This window comes from Drosophila sechellia, chromosome 2R (genome assembly GCF_004382195.2).
Source record: "Drosophila sechellia strain sech25 chromosome 2R, ASM438219v1, whole genome shotgun sequence".
Taxonomy (NCBI): domain Eukaryota; kingdom Metazoa; phylum Arthropoda; class Insecta; order Diptera; family Drosophilidae; genus Drosophila; species Drosophila sechellia.
This window is the reverse complement of record NC_045950.1, coordinates 18,957,264-18,976,033: the sequence shown is the minus strand read 5'-3', so window position 1 is coordinate 18,976,033 and position 18,770 is coordinate 18,957,264. Positions and strand designations below refer to the sequence as shown.

Below are 18,770 nucleotides of genomic sequence, written 5' to 3'. Positions count from 1 at the left end.
ATATTTGTAAAATGTGAGTATAGATAATACTAATAAGCTTGATTAAATTGAAAATTAATTCATTACATTGTAAAAGGTCAATCTTCTTTTTGACGATTTATTTATGAGGTCAGTGTTCAGCGATTATGATAAAACATTATTTGCAAATAATATCCATATGTTTACATTAATACCAAAGTGATAAAGCCACGATTTGTGCACTTGCCATTTGTAATGCGGCTCCAACTGTTACTGCATGGCTTCGAAAGCGGCCAAAACATTTGGCCCACGCTGAAGCAACTTGTTATCATGTATAAGCCAAAGCGACACATATCAGCCACAAAAACTAATCAGCACGCGCTGTTGAGCTCGCTTCGGTTCGAAAGCGAATTGGGGCTTGAGTTTGCCTTTTTTATTTGAAAACTTCTTGAGAGCATAAATTTCAATCCCGCGAGATATTTTCAGCAGCTGCAAAGTTGGCCAACAACAGCTCGAAATTAAGCTGTGACAGAGGAGCTGGCCAGAACTGAAGTTACAGCTCTCGGGAGCCGGGATCCCTTCCTGCCTGGCCCCACGGCCCCATGGCGAGCATAGCTGGCAAAGTATTAAAAGTGTCCAAATGATGATTGTTTCGGTTATGGCCAAGCCCTCGGTTTCAGTTCCAGTTTCACACCCGGCTAAGACCATCGAGTTCACTGGGAATTGCGCTGTCTGCGGTGTCTCCCTGACAAATGTCTTTCGCCTGGTTCCAGTTCTACTCCTTTGGCTTGACTTCTGCCCAGAACCTGGATTTATTTCAATTTGCCAAATTTGCCAAGTTAAAGCCGGCGATTCCTGCATGCGACTTGAGTTTCACCCGTTCTCTGATAATTATGCTCCATATCGATTTCCATGCCGCCACTCAAGTGAGTGCAGCCGCAAGCAGTTGTTAATCATGCACAATGCAGCGAGGGTCGTTCCAAAAGTATTGTCAAGGATGTTAGTTCGTTAAACAATTCCGCATTATCGATAGTATCCTTTCTATCGATGAAAAGGATAGCGGGCGCCCTTAAATTCTTGAATGTATTTATTATTGCTACCGGAATTTGTTTACTTTGCGCGAAACGCAAAAAATGTTTTCAACAACAATTGCGGAATTTTTTCCATGCCCCATATTTATGGAAGCTGGTCCACGTACCGCACCCATGAAGTCAACGGCATCAGAGACAAGCGAGCACACAAAAAGCCGCGGAAAGCAATTATGCTTAAATTAAAACTCATTCATTTGGGGGGCGGAAGGGGTCGAGAAAAAATGGGAGTATCGTTTGTTTTATGAGTAATACATGCAAATGCCCGTGCAGATGAATGATAAATATGTGCGAACATGAAAATTCAATGCCACTGCCGAAATAAGTGAAAAATATATGTAATTCTCATATTTGGCTGGAGTTTTTCTCATTTTCCCTTACCAGAAATTGCTCAAATTCAAAGGAAGCCGCGGCTTCATGCTGTTTGTTCTATCCCCCGCCATTGTAAGCCTATTTGAAAACCAGTCCTTAGCGAGCTACGAAATCAATGGCTACGTTCGCTTGGCTTGCACGGCGTATGCTTGATTTGTCGCACATTACGCATACGCAATGACTTTCCGATTGCAGCCAATTAGATGCCGAAAAGATGCCTTAAAGTTTTCAGGATGCCCCCCAGCCCCGCCATGTATCATACACAGAATTTTGATTTGAAGTTGGGGCCATCATTTTGCTAGCTTTGTGTTTTGTTTGGGGTTTGTGCTGTTTGTTCTGCTGCTTCTACTTATGTTTTCCCTCCTTTTATTCCATTCTTTATTATGCAGTAAACTTTCTCGGCAGCCGAGCAAAGTTTTCTTCAAAAACGAAAAAAAGGAAAATAATTTGTGAAAAAAGAAAGTTTTTGGCGACCATATCCAGGAGAGAGTACGTGACGGGTACCTTAGTCTAAATTCAATTTCATTGTGTTCCAAGATTCTTCCGCTTGAAAGGGGATTGTAATGCATACTGCGTTGCCTAGTTACGAACAGCCTGCTTGGTCTGACTTCGCCCAGAGTGAATCATTACGGAATTGGCCTAATTAGGCACGGGTCAAAGGTCTCCAGGATATGCAGATCCACCTGAGCACACTGGGAATAAAACAAACGGGGCGAGTGGACAGAGTGTACAAACCTTTTGCCTGTGCTGACACTCTCGCCTTGGGGCCAGCATTATGGCTATCATAACTCAGCCCGTCAAGTCCTTCATCTTCATCGCGGTCTAAGCTGCACTTTGCCAGTTACTTTCCGTCCTTTTTGTATGCCTTTCCTCGGCATTTTTATGGCCGTGTCAGGCGAGACTTGTTTGTTGCTGCTCAACTATTTAATAATGTTGGCCACCGTGGCATGCACCCTGCCCACAGAACATCCAACAATGGAACAGGTCTGCCACCGTTCTGGCCGGGCCAAAGTTCATTTGCAAGTGTCTGGATAATGGGACAGCATGAGGTGTCTCTGCGATATACCCCTCCTCTTTAGCCACTTTAACTTACACACTTTAATGTTTTAATTAAGGTTACAAATAACATTTGAGATTTTAAAAAACATATATTTTTTTTTTTCAATCCTTTTGGGTAAACTCTTGCACATGATTTTTTACTGGGTACATCGACAGTCCTTTTCATTCTCTATAAGCTGTGCGATTTTTTCAGCAGGATCCTGCCTGCAGGAGCGCATCCCGACTGCAATCCACTTTTGCACTTAGCAGGGATAACGTGCGGCTTTTTGTCAGGACACCAAAGAGGCGAGGGGAGGGGGGGAGGATGTCAGTTTCAGACAAAGGAGGACTACAGGTTGTCGCAAATATCACACCAACTTGTCATGTCCAAACAGTTGATGGTCGTGTCAGCCTGTTCCCGAGCCTCCACCTCCTCGTTACTGTTTTTGTGGCTCCAATAAGAAAGAAAAGGGCTTTCAGAAACGGATTTTACAATAAAAAGTAATTTAGTAATTTAAAGGATTATAGAACTTGAATTAACTTAAGCTTGCTCTCTCGATTGCCAAAGATCCGTTCAAGAATGTACAAGCAGCCACGATGGACGGGCGTTAAGTGAATTTCAATGATTTTTATGATGGCTCATATCAGTTTGGCTCTTGGCCATTTGCCATTTCACCGCTAACAAGCACTGCTAATTGCACACACACACACCACACGCACACACACAGGCATATAATGAGCCGGTGGCCACAGAGCAAATCCGGGAATGAGGAAGCAGAAGGACCCAGGACTCCGCAGGACTAATGGCTCTCCGCTTCCGATGCCGCATCAGTGCAGTGCGCAGCACAAAAATTTGCAGCTTCTTTCGGCGTTGGCAAAAATTTAATTTAGAGCCAAAAACGTAACGCAGTCTGCACCCCTCCATCCGTATCCTCGGCTCCGTTCCTCCCCATTCCGCCATTCCTGATGCACGTTGCACTGCACCCAGAAGGATCCGAAATGGGTCCCAGACTGCCACGCCCCCCGTGCCTTGCCGCTCTGCCGACAACGTAATTTATGGCATTCCAGGACGGCCTTTGGACACTGTAACCGCATTTCTTGTTGCCACGACTCCGGCTCCAACTGCCCGATCTCCTCCTGCTCCTCCTCCACTTCCACTTCCATTTCCACGGCCCCTGGACCATTGCCGTGTTTAGAGTTGTCCAGCACCCAATCGGTAATGGCCCAGGAAGGGGGAGGAGGGAGCGCGGGATCTAGGGAAAGCCAACCAACTTCAAGGAAGGAAGGAAGATAGCGGGGCAGGGGCGGGAGGGAGCGGGCAGCCCCCGAAAATGCTGTGAAATTAAAAAATGTGCTGGCCAAAATTAACGAAAATGGGCTAAGGATTTCACCGGCAGTACCAGCATCAGTACCATCCAGCAATCCCCCCACCAAATGGGGGCTAAAATCGAGGTTTCGGGGGCAAGTGGTAACTTTTATCGCTGCCAGCGTACAAATGAAAACGCTGCTCATAAATGAGTAATTGATATTAAAGGTGTTAGATGCGTGACTGCGATATGGTGTTAAGTTAAGAAATTTTCAGAAGTTCAAAAGGTAGTTTAAAGGGCAGGTCGGGAAAAAGGAATAATAAGAACTATTCCTATTCAGTCAATGAAATGCTTTACACAACTTAAAAGAAAAACTAAAATGCATAACTTTTGCCAACGAAAACTAATCAGTAGATAATTGGTTATACATATATGGAAACAAAATCAAAAAGCAGTTTGCCACTTTAATTGGCAAGCTGCAGCAACAATGCAACAATTCAACAATTCCAATTAAATCCGAATGGGAACCCAAAGGAACCGCAGGGGGCAGTCCAGAAATAACTTAATTCGTTGGCAATGAGGGAGTGAGGGGGGAGGAAGGTATATAGAAAGGGCTAAATCTCACACCTCAAGTTTATAATTATGTGCATTTGATTCTCGCTCGCAGAACAAGCGAAAGTTTCCACCGCACGGAGCACACGCTTTTCCACACAGTTGCGTTTATCTGCCCCCGGTTTTCCAGTTTTCCACTTTTCGCAAATGGAGAAAAAGTTTAAATGTTTATTTAGTTGTTTATTTGTTTGCTAAGCTATGCTCGGCTATTTGTTGTTCAGTTGAGTGTGCAGTATTTGCGCTGTTACCTTTTTCAAATGGTGCTGCCCAGCAGTAGTTTTCCCCCTCCGCCGATTTTCCCTAATTTTCATCTATCTTTTCTCTTCGCGGCTTATTTGTTGTTGTGCAGCAGGGCAAAAACTAATTTTGAAGTCAGTTAGAACAGTTTTTACATTTTTCTGGAACGGAAGGGATAAAAAAACGAAATATTAACGCTTAGTTAGAGACAAGTGGCGGGAATGGAATTCATTTGATGGCCAACAGGACTTGGCTTTGGATCAACGATCAAAGTAGAGTTCTGACATGGGTTTGGCTTATACCTGATTTATGACTAACTCCGTTTTGCTTTATAATATAGCTCAATATTATTTCCATGAGGAAGTGACTTCATTTCCTTCTTAGAATTGAGTAAGTGCCTAGGTATGTACCTATATTAGAAAGAAACTCTTAGTTATCTTTGAAATATCTTATTCATGTGTGGTATCTACGATCAGTTTGGAACACGTAGATACAGATACACGGCTCCCGAACTACCAATATGGCTTATATTTGATATATTTCACCGTTCTGCTCATGCTGCCTTATTTCCTGTGCTTATTGTCGATTTCCCGCCTGCTTTTCCAGCTAGCTTTGGCTCTTCCGCGCAGTTTTCCGCAATATTTGCAGGCAGCATCAGTCGAGTTTTTAGCGATTTATGATCCGAGAATGCGAGCTCCCAGCCGGCAATTGCAACGGATATAAACATTTCTCGCTGAACTCATTTCAGCCACACATCCACATGGGGAGTCGCGCGGTGGGGATGAGGATGGGGATTCGTGGGGAATAGGGCTGGGCCAATGCTTATGCCACTGCCTCATGATGTGGCACGTGTCGCTCTATATGCCACATACATATACGATATGTATGTTTTTCATTTCGTGCGTCTGACTTGCCAAAGTCGCTGCAATCCAGCGTGCTTATGTTTCACTTTTCACAACATAAATCCCCGGTAGAAGCTCTAGCAGATAAAGCCGCACCTCAGGTATGGGACTCCGTGGAATAGAGCTGGCATAGTCAAGTCAAGATGCTTTGGCCCAACTCAAAACTCGAGACAAACTTCAGTTTGCTGAGCTATTTATTTAGATACTTGGCCAGGACCCCATCTACCCACCACCCCATCGGCCCATCGGGTGGGGCTTTGAGCTACTGTAAAGGAACCCGAGCCATGCATTATCCTTATTATTGCCAACTGAATATCGGATGGTAGGGGGCAGGCAAAGGCTTATGCTCGCTTCTGCTCAGTTAGCAGATAAATATGGATATGCCCCCATCTTGTGCCAAGTCAAACGACAAAATCATGAGTTTTGAGTTTCCTACTGAGCAAAAAAACCCCGGTTTAACCCCGCACCCCGCCCGGCGACTAAAGTATTATTTAATTCTTCACCCACCACTTTCCTTTGAGTTCTGCCGTTTTTTATTCCGCATTTACAAAGTAATGGGCGCGCGGGCATATTAAAAATTTTCTATATACATATTTAAGTGCATCTAGACTTGGTCAGTGGATAGTGGCTGGCTGGAATGGTGGTACCGTCAGAAACTTCGGAAATTATTACTTTGCTTTGTTTTGTTTTTGCCAGTCCACTGCCCCTGGCCGTGGCTTTGGTAGTAAAAAAGCGTTAGCGAGTAAGCCAATGCCCTGTAGGCCCGATAAGTCGGGGTCCTTGAGCACCTGCTAAGTCGGGAGTTAGTTTTGTCTGCCCACCACATTCATGGTTCAAATATCTACTTACTCTTCTATCTAAAAAAATATTAAAATAAACTTCCCATTTGTAGATTTCAGAATAATTAAACGAAATTTCGCAGTTAGGCAGCTTCAGCTTGAACCTTTGGCTTACAGCAACCGCAAGCTAGAAGCCAAGTTGATTACTTTAACTACCTAATATTCGTACTAGAGATTCCGCAAATATAAAGCAATTTTGTGAGCCAGCTCGGTGGCAGTGTTTGCGAGGAAATCCCTCCTCGATCCCTTGGCAACACCGCACTACAAGTCCCCTTTCACCGACCTCCATCTGTTTCTGTGGCCTGCATTTCTACTTTTGCTCATTAATAACGTACCAAAAGAAAATAAGATACTCGGCGGCCAAGCCGGAGCAAACAAGTTGCAACAGCCACGGTGGCAGCAAATAAGTTACAACTATATATATTTATATGTATTTAGGGCAACAACACCGAGTTGACTGGCCACAAAAAGTTGAGCGGAAAACCAACTCAAAATTGAATTATGAATATTTAAAATGTTTTTAAGCATTGCGGCTGAGACGGCCACATCTCATCTTCATCTTGGGCAGCTGATGGAAATCCAATATGAATGGGATTTTAGACGCTCTCTATGCAAGATTTAAAAAAGCCGTAGACATTTCTTAGACAGATTAATTTAGATTTAGATAAAATAAACAATTTGAAACCACCTTTCAGCCTTGAAGACTTGAAGCAGAACCAATGACTTATCTGTTAAACTACTCAATTGGATTAAAATCTCTTGAGATTATCTAAAAATGATTTAAAACGTTGGTCTTGAAGTATATGATTTTAGGTATTAACTGTACGGCTGCATTTTGTGCAGCGAAATCTGCTGAAAGTTCAACGCCAGAGCAATTAATACGAAATGCGCTGGAAAGTATGCTCTAAAAAATGGCCATGCAGAGCAAGTAGGCAAGGCAAAGGACAAGGCTCAGGGCTGAGAGCACAGAGCTCAGGGCTTAGAGAGGCTCCTGGCCAAGTAAATGTCAAGTTGGCATAACTCAGCCGCTGTGGCAACATCATCAACATGCACAAACACTCGCTGCAGGTTGCATTGTCCTTGCAGCATGCCTCATAAATTCCGGCAAATGTCTGTCAGTCGCACACTCACTCATTCAGTCAGTCAGCCAGTCAGCCATTCAGTCATCCGGCCATTCAGTCGACAGTCAGTCAGGTCCGCTCGAGGTGAAAATCTTAGCACTAATGGCGCTGTTTTACATAATTGCCGTGACATTGTACAAATTTATTCAACTGCGACCTGCAACCTGCCAACTGAAGGCGACCTACCTGTGTGGCATGTGTGACCTCGAATAGGGATTTATGCATGTATGCGATACAGGCATACCCTTCACTTGAAATAAAAAGAGGAGGCACAAGGGGCTTAAGGAAAAACAGACTTCGGTATAGACAATGCAAGAGCATTTCGGTATCATTAGATAGGAAAATGCCCCCTTTACGATACGTTCAGAGAACTGGTCCCCTTTACAATAACATGAATTTATAACGAAAGAATCTCTAAGCCTATTTAGGTGAATATCTTACATAAAAGTTGCAGCAACAAGTATGTCAAGGTAAATATGGTAGTATCAAAACAAACAAAAATTATATGACAAATCTCAGATGTATAATAAATATTTAGATTATTCGAAAACCTGAGAAGAGTATGGGATGCAAGATGAAAGTCAGGCAGACACACTAACTGACTTTGGGCTGCAGCAATCTTGGACACTAAAAGGGGAGCAGGAGTGACAATCTCCACATCAGTGAAAGCAAATAGTGGGCGGAAAGCATGCAACTCGGGCCCCACCGCTCAACTTTGACCCCTTGCCAGTTTTGAACAATGGAAACAGTCAGAAGAACAGCAGGCAGTAGTCGGCTTTTGTTCTCCCTTAAAATATAATAAGTCAACAGCAACACCGACAAGCGGCAAGGGCAAACAAAAGGGGGCAACAAAGCATACAAATCCGGCGAAAGAGACACACCATGACTTTCTGGCCCCGCTGCATCGTTGTCACCTTGAGCTCTGGGTTATTGGGTTTTCGCACTCTCGTCCTGCGTCCTTTTGCAACATCCTCGGCACTGCTGTGCTTCGGAAAATGCAGCCGCACCTGCAACAGCAGGGGGTATATTGCTAGTTACAGCAAAATACTGAAAGGAAAATAAATATTTGTATATCCATGGTTGATAACATATTTCGTATTTTTAGGAACGACTAGTTTTTAACAAGCCTTTCGCAATACCCTTTAAATAATCTACAGCAAAGGCTCAAATGTTTGGGTTCCAAAAGTTGCCAGTCCTACACCAGATAATCACATATTTGTGCAACTATGAACTATATGTTGCTCGATACTACATATATACTACTGAATGCAGACACCTCTTCACCTTCACAGCACTCAGGGCCAAAGGACTTTTATGCCACCCATATAGCTGAGCAAACAACTTTGACTTTGAATTTCTTGCCCAGAAGACTGGCAAACAGCCCCATATCATGTCCATTACGTCGGACCATATCACTTTGCTTTCGGATGCAGAGAGCCAAAGGCCCGGAGAGCACAAAAGTTGATAAATATTTGCTTTGTCAAAATATTTGTGCATACTTTCGAGAGCCAGGAAAAGCAGTAGAAAACTGGGCTGGGTCCGGACTCCGGAGGTGGGAAAACACTTTCACGCCTCAGTGGGGCTTCCTCTTTTTTGTTGTTTAGTTTTAATTGGGCCAATGCGATGGTGTCCATTGCGCACTCTAGTGGCTTTGAACCTTGTCAAAGTTTGACCTCCACCCCCCACCTCACTTTTGGCCCGCTTTAGCACCCCTTTAAGCCGCACTTTTCATTGCCATAAGCCATGTTTGATATTAATGTGCAGCTGTGTGCGTGCCAAGAAACATGATCTGCCACTCACTTTTCCCCTCGTGACCGCCGCCAGTTTGCAGTTTTTAGCCAAACTACTTGACCATGCCATTTGACAGTGCAGCACCACCTCGTGCCACGCCCCCTTGCCAGCCGCCGCCTCCCGAGGTATCGCGTATTTATTGTGCACGGCACATGCGGCGCTCGCATGTTACATTTTATGTTTGCCCAGACTTATTTGTGTGAGCTGGATGTACGAGTGTGTGAGTGAGCATAAATTGCTGCCGGATGCACTGGCAAAAAAGAAGGAGCCTATTATGCTTCCAAGCAATAATAATGAATGAGATACACAGAATCAACCGATACAAGTTACTGAAGAAAACTTAGCGGGGTAAAAGAGTTTGTACATTAAGTTTTAAAAGCACAAAGGTTTGCGCGCAGTGCACGCCGTCTTGTGATTCGTGGTGGTCGTGTGTTCTGTTTTCGGCCACGTGCCCCGCATAATAATAAGCGGCATTCGAGCCGCTGCAGTTGCAGTTGTAGCTGCGATGCCACAATGCCACAAAAGCTGCTCGCAGGATGCTCCTGCTGCAGGTTAAAAGCGCATTACAGCTGAACTTCATAAATTGCAGCCGCATTGGTTGGGCTACAGTGCTCACATGCCAAGCAGTTGGTTAAGCATTTCGACCCCCAGCCCCACCGATTCTCCTGGCCAGGAGTCATTCTCATTGAAAATTCCAACTGAGCCTGCGTCTCAGGCCAAATGCAAATGCAAATTCATGCTTACAAAGGACACGCTGGGGACCCGAGGAGCACATGTCAAAGGAGCATGACAAAAGCCAAAAGGTACCCAAAGCTCATTAGTCGAATCCGGGGGGTTGGAGCAGAAGGAGGTGTGGAAATAGCATTAAGCATTAAAACATTTGGCACAAATCGACTTTAGATGGTGTGTGCCAAAATTTCAGTCAGCTCAAAGAAGCTCAAAGGCCTCAAAGCCACACATGATATGCCATTCGAATTTGACACGAAGTAAATGTGCGTTAAATGAGCACTAAATGGGATATAAGTCTGGAAAGCGGTTGGGCTTGAAAGCACACGAACTTCAGTGGGCATCTGTCGTATATCATTGAAATTTGAATGCTAAACTGATTACTATTGTATATATCATTAGTGGTAACTGATAACCTGCTCCACCTAATACCACAACTTACGCACCGACAACAAAGTTAGAGTTTTGCAGCCTGCACAAAAGGCCACAAGGGCCAAACCGAACTGAATGCGCTTTCTGGTTACAAAGTCAGGTTGCCACGGCAACTGTCAATCGTTGATTGAAATGCCGGAGGATCCATTGCAGTGGCTGGCGTAGACACACGTTATCGCGGGAAGAAACCCGATTCGATTCTTCGGCATCTCCTGCTAATTGACAGCACATCCGCATTTCAGAGCGCAACCATTTCAGCAGCCCGTCCATCAGTCTATTCAGTATCTAAAACAAAGACCGGCTCTCCATTGAATTTATAATCAAGTTGACATTGCACATACAGCCGTACATTCGGGTGCATAAGTACGCGTGCCACACGGCGACCGCCGGCGAAGTGCTGTTATACGAAAATTAAAACTCGAACCCCAAAAACGGCGGACAGGAGGCCTTTTGTTTATCCTAGCCCGAAACATTTTCCAGTTGAAAGAGCCCACAATTACGCGCACAATGACACGGCCTCACTTGCATAATTGCGGCCTGATGGCGAGCAGTTTGTAAATGGCGCCGGGCTAACTGCAGATTTGTTCCGACCATTTGGCATATTTCTGAAACTGAATCTGAATCTGAATTTGAATTTGAATCGATGGAATCGGTGGAATCGGTAAAGTCGGTTGCCAGCGATGCGCTAATTTGAAATGCCACAAAGGCATTTTCCCAGCTTCGCCGTCTGGCTGCCAACCATTGATTGCAATTATTTTCAGGGCTAGGTCCGTAGATGGACGTAATTGCGACTCAATTGAAACATTAATTCGGTAACGCAATTGATTGGGCCAGCGCAAATCGAATTAGAGTCGATTAGACATCGCAACTTGATGTCCTCAAAAATATGAAGTCGCCGATGACTTGGTACAAAATCCCCAAACGATTTAATTGTCAAGTCGAGCGACTGTGCATTGGCGATTACTTATTGCTCTGTTTAACTGGGCGCAAGTGAACAACTGAGCGGGTGAATCAAAAGGGTTCACCCAGCATTTCACTTTTGTTCCATTAAATATACATTAGATATTAGTTTGTCCACATTTTCACTTTTGTAGCTAATTACATTCACGGTTTCCGAACTTTCACATAAGTAGCAAATGTATCGCGCATCGAAATATACCCTTTAAATCAGCAGATCCTGGGTATTTTATGCAGGTAGGAGCGGAGAGACGAAACCGTTAAAACCTCAAAAACCAAAACCGGAAATGCACTCTCCCGTGCTCAACACACGTGCACACGCTGAGAGAGTGGGAGAGCCACACACACACACATGCGACTACCGTTAATTTGCCGTTACAGACACAGACGACAGTGGCGCCAAAATGAATGCAATTAATTAAATTAGTGTTAAACGGGCATCTGCAGACGCGCCCCAAATTGGAAATGGAAAATGAAAAAGCGAGGCTTGGGGGCCGAGCTGCCGAGAAAGCAGGCATTTTTTTATATATGTCACTAGTTTTACGAACTTCAGTTAAACATAACGTAACTTCAACAACTTCAGTTAATACCTATATCACTCCAAATTTAAACATCTAAACGCAAATGGATAGAGTCTACGTGACTTTGCGAAGCCGAACGGTGATTTATCACCATCCAAAGAAAAGGGCATATAGACGCAATACCGCGCGAAACCAAGCGAATGAACTCCAAATTATTGAAAGTCTTGACGGTAGCGGTACAGATAATTCCAACGGAGACTCAACCAAGTTTTCAGTTGCAGTCCAATTATCTGAAAATCTTGACGGTAGCGGTACAGATAATTCCAGCGGAGACTTAACAGGTGCTCCCGTCTTGTATTTCGGATGCTGATTGAAGAAATTCCATTGAATCGTCGGATCAAGGGTGTATCTAGCACTGGACTTTGATGCCTTGGAGTGAGAGAAAAAGAAGAAAAATTCCATTAACTCCAGGTATAATTGCTCTGCTCAGCCAACTCAATTATTAACTTTCATGAATGGAGGGCAAATTTTACAAAATGCCATCTGCTGCGGCTGCACTTACGTTTCACTTTTTGCCCGTTCAATTTTTATTTTTAATTCGCCATCCCTCACAGGACATCCCGCCGCCATTTGCTTCGATTTTTTGCTTTCTCGTAAATTGTATTAAACGTATATAATTAAGTTGGCCAACTGGAGGTAATAAATTATGACCCCGACCAATCCGAACATTTTTCCCGATCGCCAGCCGCCATTTCTGTTGCGACAGACAAATCGAATTAGCGACAAATGTGTTCATTTCTTTTTAATGTTGCCAAATTAAGCTCATTTAAGCCCCGATGAAGGGCTTAAATGGCCGACGGAACCCGTGTTAAATGCTAATCTCTAACAGCTGTTCCATAAGTCAAGTAAAATGTCATGTGAGTAGCCAGCGAAAAAAAGGTTTTTACAGTCGACGTTCATCATGGCATGAATTACGGGGCGTCAAACTGTCAAGCACCCAAAACCCCCCACCCGCTCTACTTTTTTTTATTTTCGTACCACCCACTTCAAGCAAGACAGATGAACTAGGGCTCTTTTCCCATAGAACAGCCTCTATTTTCAGTGACTATTGCTATTCACAAAAATTGCTCAATTCCGCTGCCGTTTGCTGGTTTGCCGGGTTACTGTTTTTATTCGTCGTACCGCTGGCCCACCTCCTGAAAACCCGCGGGCAGAGATTTTTCATGCAAACAAGTGATATTTTTGTTGACAACTACAGCCCCCCACCGCTCATCGCTTCTGTTCCAGATAGTCGGGGGATAAAAAAACATGTATGCCTAACATGTTGGGCTGAAAAAGAGCAGACAACGCAGCCAAAATGGGTTGAGTGGGTTGTTTATACTGCAGCACATTCAAAAACACAACCACCCACTAGGCCGAAAACTCCCGCTAGTTCGAAAAATTTATGCCTAAAATTATGCAATGTCATGTGTGTGGACCACCAAAAAGTATCTAAAAAATATTCGCAAATTTTGCGCATTTGGCAGAAATTTCCCGGCCATAAATTACTATTTGATTACAGTTTTAGCCAGCAAACATATGTAAGAGCGCCAAAAAAAAAATAAGACCAATATTTAGCTGCAACTGCAGCACCAATTTGTGCAACAGATGCACTTTTAAAACGAGAAAGACAAGGCATACAATTTTAACAACATTTAATCATTGATATCGAGTAAAGAGAACTTTGCTTTAATCAGTTCTTTGTTTTCGAATATTTTTAGCATTGTTCTTTTAAAAGGGCAACAAGAAAGGGGAACTACATGAAACACCCAAAGCGGTAGGTATTACTAATTTAACACCATTACCACTTATTAATATAAATAATCTTAGAACACTTGTTCTTTTCGTGTTTATTATTTGCATTAGTTCGCTATCCTGAAACAAAACAATTAATTGCCGTGGAAAGCATGGACTTAACTTTATAAATAACTAGGTGGCTGCCACATAAATTTAACAGAAAGTTGACCTCTCACCTCAGCGCCGCAATGTATTCAACAAGTATTTGCATTCGCACGCCGCCGCTTGAAGCTTGTGATGCGATCCCATAAATTAAACTGGCTAAAACCGGAGAAATGGAAGGCGTCACCGAAACAGGAGGAAAAAAAAGGAGGGGATGGCCAGAGCAAACTCAGTCCGCAGAAGCCGCAAACATGCAAACCAAAAAAAGGGGCCACATGGGCGTAGTGAGTGGGATTCATTCCGGATGCCAGGGGGAGAACGAATGCAGCTCCAACTAAGCACGTGTCAAGAGTGCGGCCCAAGTTTTAATTTGCCGGAGGCGTCCACTAACATCGCATGGCCCGCATCACCACTGGAAGAACTGAAATGGATCTTGTTGTTTTATATTTTTTATCCGAAACACATTACATATTTAAAAGTTGAAAAAATTATTTGAGCTTTTGCTGTTCACAATCCAAAGCTTTATAGTTCTCATTTTGTTACGAATACATTGCACCAAATTTTTTTTTAAGAGTATAATTTGTTAAGCTATACATTGTTAAATTAAACTGTGTTATTGACTTATTTATAAAATAATATTTAATTTCATTTTTCTATTTCCTCTGTGCAGCAGCTGAAGGATCCCAATGTCTGGCGCTGAGCAACTGTCATTCCCGTTAGTCCCTTCATAGCTGGAGAGCAGAGCCGCCCTGATGCCTGACAATGTCATCAGTTGCAGCTGACGCAGCAGCAGTAGCAGCAGCAGCAGCCATAGCTGCAGCAGATATAGCATCAGTAGAAATCAGCAGTAGCAGCAGCAGTTGCAGCTGAGTTGCAGGGAGGCAGCTTGTGCCGTCGCGCACGCATCGTCCGCTTTTTTTAGGGTCCAGTGTGGTGTCTATGACAAGTGGACAAGTGGGTGTGACTTTCCACCGCTCCCATTCACCACTCCGCCCATCCGCGTGAAGTCCTGAAGGGGCGGATAAAGCCAGGCTCGGCTGGACTCTGTCAGTTGGCCAGTCAGTCACTCAGTCCTTCAGTCAGTCAGTTAGTGGGGATCCATTCACTCCTCCACTGCCATTGGAGTCCTCCACCGATGTCATCCGCTGCGTGTTGAATTGTGTTTTCGTTTGAGCTTGGTGCGGCGCTGATTGCCGCATGCCTCAATGACATTTCATTTATTAAGTGGACGAGCCTTTAGCCAGTTTGCCTTTCTCTTTACCGATTTGTGCAACTCAGCGGCGGCACCAATTAACTATGCAACAACATGCTGACGTCACCGGGAGCGGTGTAACGTTACCGTTACTGCTACCCACACCAATGCCCATACTGATAGCGATCGGCGGGAAAACGGAAACGGGCGTCGGAAAATCCTGAGAGTCATGTCGCCCGCCTTTGATTTGTTTTGCAGGCGAGTGTGTGAATGAATGTGTTACCTATATCCGCTACAAAAGAGCATTTGCATATCAAATGAATTGTAACGAGCATGAAACAAGCAAAAATAACATAGGGTCGGCCATTCCCATTCGTCGCCCACCATCCATCCACACGATCCCTTTTAGCCAGCTGAAATATAAATGTTAATCCTGGCGGCGTCAATTGCAAAACGTTCAACGTTGTTGACAGCCAACGGATGCACACAACCCAAGACCAGGACTTGCACCGCACCAGGCGCAGGATTCGGCAAAAAGGACACAGGACGAGGCAAAAACTCAAACACAACGAGCTGCACGGCGACAACGCTATGGCAATATCCGGTTCCGGTTGAAATATCCACATGATCATCATACTTCATTATACTATAATTCAACTTACTTGTGTTCATCGGAAATGGCGAAATGATATATTTAGGAAATGTTCTTGATATTATTATGCATGTCTTCTAAATAAAGACCTGAACCATAAAAATGATGTAAAACCATTCCGTACCGCTCATAACTGCCTACAAATTAGGTACAAATTTTTCTCTGTGTGGTATTCTTGGGCCAGGCCAGTGTGTCAACGGGTTTTTAATTGATTTTCATGGCTGCAGTTTTTGATTGTGCTGATTGACGCATCAAATGAAGTGACTTCGTCCGGGAAAGGACAACGGGGCAGCCAGCACCAAGGACCTACGGTCATGTGTCTGGGCCATATCAGTGACGAGACAAACAGCACTGAGTCCGTTGTCCGGAGTCCGGAGAAGAGCACAGGGCACCAATGCCCGGGCAGTAATTAAATTTGTCAGCCGGGCCAAACGTTCAGCACTTTTCGACCTACCAACTGCACAACGTTGCGTATGCGGGATGCGATGAGCTGCAAAGGAGTTTGTGTGTGCGGCAAGGTGATGGATGGATGGTGGGGCGAGAAGCGGGGGGCTTATTGCATTTTAATCAGTGCATTCAGTAAACTCATTGTTTATCCTCACGGCCGCCTTCTCTATTTGTCGGCGAATATGAATAAATGAACGAATGACTCGATGTATCAATGATTCAGTGATTGAATGCACGACACAAATGAATGAGCTTTGGCCACTAATGACCAGCCTCTGACGTCATTACTGTTTACTGTCCAAAGTCGGCGGTAGAAAAGTCAGGAGGAAATCTCTGAAATCGGAGACTCAATTTAAAAATCATTATGAGCGCACATTAAGCGTAAAAAATTAATGAGCAAGTTGCGTCAACAATGAGCTAGGATATCCTGTAAGTATATATACGTGTGTGTGTGTGTGCTGCAGGGAATCCAAGGTGCGTCCTCTGCCAACTGCATCATCCTCTGTACAGCCCGGCTTCAGTTTCATAAAGGTGGGAAAAAAGGAACAGAATATAAACGCACCCACCCACACACAAGGAACAGCCGGAAAATGAGGAAGGAAATCTCCAATAGAAGAAGCCAGGCCAGAAATCCAAGCAGCAGGAGAAGTTGAAAGGGAAGTGTGGGGCGGCAGGTGCCCCCGAAGGAGCAGCCGCCCTGATAGGATGTCGACTTGAATGGCCGCAATGGCATTGGGTTTCGGTTAACGGTAATAGACGTGAGCCACTCGCCCAGGTCCTTGGAAAAAGCACGCCGAAAGCAGAGACCTCCTACGCAAATTTCCACAGGGGAAAATTGCGAGGGCGAATTCCAGCAGATGCGAAAATCGAGATGAGGGAATTAACAGGAAGCTCGTCTTTTCTTATCCGTTGCTTTATTGAGCTGTTTGGGATTCTTTAGAACATTTCCCAGAAAATCTTAATGTATTTATTTAGATTTGCTTCTTTTCGATATGTGTATTAATTAGGAATATTCTTTAAAAATATTTGGTAGTATTTTCTTAATCGCAATCCAAAGGGGCAGTTCTCAATTTGATGTATTTAAGTTAAATTAAATCGTACATAATTTGCCATGATTCCTTTGCTCGGATCTAAATTGTATACCCAAGACCCTTGCACCCCCTGGCAAACGCCACTGTCTTGGCAGCCTCCGTTGGCACAAAGTCTACAACGTCGTTTACTTTGCCTAACAATATTTAGTTTGGCAACAAAAGTCGCAGGCCCACACCCCAAAGGACCCACACTCGCAGTGCCGTCAGGTGGGTTGGGAAAACTTGGGCTCCCGCCCCCTTGCCACTCCTCTAACAACTCATTTGGCACTCATCAGTAGGTCAGGGCATTGTTAATGCGACATATCCTTGAAATCCAGGACGAGATCCGTTTAAATTGTGCAGCATTCCTTCGGTCGAACTACGGGTCTGCTACTAGGTCTCCGCCTCCAACTCAGTCCCCATCTCCATCTCCGCCTCCGGCTTATTCCGCATGCTTGTCACGTTGTCCGGCGCTGAAAGGAGACACCAAACGGGGGCCAGGCCAGAAGTTTTTTCCCTGCGTGCCCGGTCGGATCGGGAGCTCCGGAGTGAAAGGATGTGAGGATGGGGCTCTGACTGGGGCTGCTGAATATCTGCGTGCGTGTCTCTTGCTCTTTGTTGGTAATTACCTCAAGTTGGTCATTTGATGATGCGCAAATCCCGTCGAGCTGGCCGGAGCATTGAGCTGTGATTGCGGACGCAGGTGGAGTGTCCACCCCCTCAGTGGCTACGGGAAAGATGGGCTACGTCCTGAATCCACAGGTGTGTGTGTGTGGCCCCAAGGCTAATTGCCGTTAAGTGCCTGGGCAATCCTCAAACGTTTGATAAATTCAACATAAATAATCCCAGTCAGTTGGGTATTCGTCTGGGGTTTCGATTCTCACAGAGCTTTAAAGCATTTGTTGCACAGCGAGAAATGGATCGGAATGATGACGGATGTGGGTAGATTTAGGTTACTCATCGGTTTACAAACGCCTAATAAGTCTAAGTAAGATCTTGTAAATACATCTTCCAAAATACAGAAGAAAATTAGGATAGTAAATGAAGTCTTTAATGAGAATACGTAGAGGTATTCATTTTCCATTTTCGTTGTTCTGCAGAAACTGAAGTACTCGTATATCGTGCGACTCCTGTGTAGAAGCGGTAAAATAGTGTGTGGATTGGAGGAAGCCCGTCGGGGATTTGGCCACCACCGCATGGTCAAAGTGCTTTCGGTCGCTTGGACCACTTAAGCACAGCGCTTTGGCCATGCTGGCTATGGTCACAGCCATCGGAAAACCCAGCCCCCATGGTCCGCCCCATTGGGGTTGCTTTTTTGGCGGCAGCACGTGCAGGTGGAGCAGAGGCAGAGCTCCTGGTGGCGCCGCTGCATCACGACGCCCTGACATGGATGCGGACTAGCTGAAATGTAGCTAACGAACCGCAATTGCGGTCACATTTCATGAGAGCGCGCACGCCGTCCGCTGGACACTAAAACTCGCCCCAGGCGAACTCACACACACACACAGGCACTCGAATGGACGAAGGACGAAACACAGGACGACTGATTCAATTTGCAGCCAGCGACAGG

At 44.7% G+C, this 18,770-nt stretch overlaps 1 long non-coding RNA gene across 1 annotated transcript; it reads left to right on the top strand.

Annotated features, from left to right (window-relative positions):
* The first annotated feature begins 12,288 nt into the window (after positions 1-12,288).
* Positions 12,289-14,431, top strand: LOC116800627. Its single transcript, XR_004361522.1, has 3 exons — positions 12,289-12,372; positions 13,662-13,717; positions 13,771-14,431. It is a non-coding gene; the product is annotated as an uncharacterized LOC116800627 (long non-coding RNA).
* Positions 14,432-18,770: the final 4,339 nt, after the last annotated feature.